We start from the raw sequence: 4,186 nt of genomic DNA on the forward strand, positions 1-4,186 counted from the left end.
GCACTGTACCAAGAGCTTCTTCCACAGGTATGTGCTAGCTTGACAGGCATCTATAGTGGGTGTAAGTTGGTTCTGATGGTGTATCTTAGGGGTGTCTGGTGGCTGTGAGTATATCTCTTGAGAATCTATGTTGCCTGGGACTCGGTCCTTGTGGGTTGAGGAAGGTTATGACTATGTCCCCTATGGGTATTTGAAGAGTTGACATAAGTGACAATATTTTTCTGGCCTATGACCTATGGCTGTGGGCCCAGCCCATGCACACTGAGTTCATTGTGCCTTTGAGTTCTCTCTCCCCACCCCCTCCACGTGGAACCTAGGCTTACAGTGACCTCTCTCTGTCCCCTGACCAGGACTCTGATCTAAGCATCCTGGACAGAAACTTGCAGGGTCTGGCACCAGGATGCACTTAGAATACCAGTTTGGGTGACACACTGCCACCTCAGGTTTCCTCCTCTCTCCTCTACTACTCTTTACTTCTGCTTCCTCCGTTTCTTTGTCTGTGTCTCTGTGTCTCTGTCACACACCCATCCCTACGTTCTGACACATGGCTCCAACAGAGCCAGGTAAAAGGCACCCAGACACACACCCTCACAAGGACCGCTAGTCCTGACACAGGCTCATTCTGACCCACACCCCCTCCAAGTGACACGCACATGCACACACAACCGCGCGGGGACACTCACTGACTCACACTCGCTGCACACACACTGTCCTGCCCTCACCCACCAACCCCCCGTCCCCCCCCCCAGAACACTCAAGCACCGCCACACAATCCCATTCGATGACACCCGCACACAAAGACCCCCCGGCCCTGCCCCCATGCTCACGTTCACGCTCGCCCTCTCCCGCAGGCCCCGGCCCCCCCTCCCCCATTGTCTCGGCTCAGAACAAAGCCCCCGGCTCCGCCGCCACCGACGCCGCAGTCGGGGAGGCCGACTGACCCCGCGGGTGCGGCCGGACGGGCCGGTCACTGACCTCAGTGCGGTGCGGGCTCCCTCGCCCGGTGCTGGGGAGCAGTCCGGCCGCGGTCAGCCCCCGGGGCAGCGCCCGCCAGCGCGGGGCCTGGGGCCGCGCATCGTCCGCCCTGGTTGGCTCGGGCTCACAGTACCCTCGGCGCGGGCCGCCGTCTGTCTGCGCTCGCTCAGCCGTCGGTCGGTCCGTCCGTCTGTCCGCTACCGCCGCAGGGGCGCCGCCTCCTGCACAGCCACCCCGCGGAGGATGCAAGATGCGCCGCCGCGGCCCGAGCCCCCTCCCCTCCCTCCCTCCGCGCGGTAACCCGAGCCCCCGCCCTCTGCCGAGCCCCCGCCCCCGCCCCCACCCGCGCTGCCGCGGTCCCCGCGCCTCCCGCCCGCCCTCCACCCCTCCACTTCCCGGCCCCAGGCCCCGGCGCCGGATCCCGCCCCAGCGCCGCGCCGTCCCTTCTCCACGCTAACACCCTAGATCCTTTCGCCCCGTCCGGTCCCCTTCATCCTCCCCGTTTTTCTTTCGACATTCTGTACTGGTCTTTGCGTCTTCCATCCCTACTCCGCCATGGTCCTCCTCTGCCCCACTGCCCTGTTCTGTCTCGCCCCTTCACACCTCTTCTTTGCCCACTTCTCCCGGCCCCTCTTCTCCTTGCTCTTTCTATCTCCAGCCTCCCTCCATCAAATCTCCCCTATCTCGCTCTGTCAGTCTTCTCTGCACCTTTTCTTCCCACCCATTTTCCTGGTTCTTTCTTTTGTCCATAACCGCTCTTACCTCACACCTTTCTTTCCTTTTCCTTCTTCACCCGGTCCTTTCCTCTTTCCTTCCGTCCATCTTAGCGTCCTTTTTTTTTTTTTTTTTTTCTGCTACTCACTACCCTATGATCTTTATCCTTTTCCCCCTGTCAGCCCTGGCTTCTTATTCTCTTATTTCCTCGTCCATCTCAAATTTGAATTTAGAGGTTCAGAGGAATTAGACCATAGACTTTAGGGTTTAGGCTAGTGATAGTCTGAGAGTATATTTCCCAGAAAAGTAAAAGGAAAACTGGGTAGGAGGATGACAAAGGTCTTGAGGGACCAATTTGGGAGGAAAGGTGTGTGTGTGTAAAGTCAGTCAAGTGGTTGACAGTAAGCAACCTGGAAGCTTTTTTGCCTTGTCCTTAGGACTGTGGGCGATGTGAAGGAAGAAAGGCTTTCTGGCAGGTACAAGTGGCACAGAGAAACCGGGAACTTCTAGGAAGAGAGGACAAAGGACCTTCTAGGGAAAAGGAGGGAGTGTGAGCTTGGAAGAGAGGGAGGAGAGGCAGAGATCCTCCGTGGCATCTTGGGCTGCCCGGTGGGTGGTGGTGAGCAGGGGTGGGGAAGGGATGGGGCTGGAAAGATGATGACTTGGGATTTGGGGCTTCTGCCTTTGAAGTGCATGTTGGGTAGGTAGGTCTGCATTTGAAGGTGCGGTCTGGGCTGGGCATAAATATTTGGGAGTCATCTGCAAATACCGTATAAGTTTGAATATAGGGTGAGGTTTTTGCTTTTTTGTTTTTCCAAAGTCATCTCTCAGGAAAGAGGGAGTAACCTTATATTTGAGTCCTTACAACGTCTCTCTCATATTACAGGGTTTGCTCTCGTTTACTTTATTTTGAACAACAAACCACTGGATAGGGCAGTATGGTATGGTGACTAAGCTTGTGGACTCTGGAGCCAGACTGCCTGGCTCGGGGTCCAGACTCTGCCGTTTGGAAGCTGTGTGCCTTTGGGAGACTCGGTTAACCTGCTTTTGCCTCAGTTTTCTCATCTATGAACTGGGTGTAAGGACTAAACTATTTGCTATAAGTCAAAGCGCTATGTACCTGGTACTTAGAAAGTGCCTGGTAAGTACTAAGTACCCTTTCTATCAGGATGAGCCCTATTAACCTGAAATGTCCCCAACAGTCCTATTTTGGATCCCTGTAGAGGTCATTTGTCACAGAATCCCTTGCTAAAGAAATTTAATACAGTATGATAACTATTCCTGGTGATATGACCTCACAACTGCATGTGTTGGATGACTCTAAATATACTTTTTAATGATTGCTTTAAAAAGCCATAATGTCGTACTTGGGAGTGGCATCGGGGATACTCAAAATGTTCTGTTTCTTGGCCCAAGTGATGTTCCATGAACGTCTCACTTTATGACAACACACTGACCTTAACACATGAATTTTGCCCTTTCTGCATAAATGTTATACTTTAATAAAAAGTTAACAACTTAAAGCATGATTTCAAGATGTGGTACGTCAAGTGGTTCTACGAATCTACTCTTGTAGGATGCGTGCCAAAAACCAACTGCCTAAGTGTGATGCAAATGGGACTTGTGACTGGATAAAGTTTCCAGTGACCACATCATCTGAGGATTCAAACCGTTCTGTGCTCTTCTCCAAACCCTTCACTTAGATTGAAGAGAAGGTCTTCTATTCCAGGGAAATGTGTAAGACAACTAAAAAAAAAGTGACCCCAATGACGAAGAAGTCATTGCTTTTGAGGAATATGTTAAGTGGATTAAACTCAATACCTTAAGAGTGTGGACAAAACCTGCACTTACAAATCAATGTTATCTTATTTGATTATGAATTTAGATGTATATATTTAAGTCTGTTACATAATAGGTGTAGAATTTTTCTTCATTTTCATCTTTATAGGAATTAAGTTTGTTCTCTTACTAGATTTTTTACTTTTATTATTTTAAATTACATTAAATTTAAATTGAGTACTTGGGCATGAGTGCAGGTGCCTGAGAAGGTCAGAGGCACCGCACGTCCATGGAACTGGAGTTAAGTGGCTGTGAGCCACTTGAATTGGGTGCTGGGAATGGACCTCGGCAAGAGCAATATGTGTTCTTAACTTCTAAGCCAGCTCGCCAGTCTCTAGAACTGTTTTCGGGGAGAGGGGCTTGGCTACAGGGAAGAAGAGAGACCTATAGGGCAGGGGAGGTGGGTGACAGGAATTTTAGGGAGTAAGGTTAGTTTCTCAAATTTACTCCCTTGCTTTTGTTTGTGAAGGCACACATCAATTATCCCAGCACTGGGATGGTGGGCAGGAAGATTGCTATTACTTTAAGACAAGCCTGGTCTACAGAGTGAAACCTTATTACAAAAAAGAAAGGTGGAGAAAAAGAAGGAGGAGGAGTGAACAAAAAGGAGGAGGAAGAAGAGGATAGGGAGGAGGTGGGGGGAAGAGGAAGGAAAGAA

At 50.9% G+C, this 4,186-nt stretch overlaps 1 protein-coding gene across 1 annotated transcript in view; it reads right to left on the minus strand.

Moving 5' to 3' along the window:
* The window catches only part of Dchs1 (dachsous cadherin-related 1), a 34,149-nt gene extending 33,003 nt beyond the window's left edge, over window positions 1-1,146 (minus strand). The window contains exon 1 of the mRNA XM_032893194.1: window positions 976-1,146. The gene's annotated coding sequence lies outside the window, so the exon portion shown is untranslated. The remainder of the gene's footprint in view (window positions 1-975) is intronic.
* Between the last annotated feature and the right edge of the window lie 3,040 nt (window positions 1,147-4,186).

Source organism: Rattus rattus, chromosome 2, assembly GCF_011064425.1.
Source record: "Rattus rattus isolate New Zealand chromosome 2, Rrattus_CSIRO_v1, whole genome shotgun sequence".
Classification (NCBI taxonomy): Eukaryota; Metazoa; Chordata; class Mammalia; order Rodentia; family Muridae; genus Rattus; species Rattus rattus.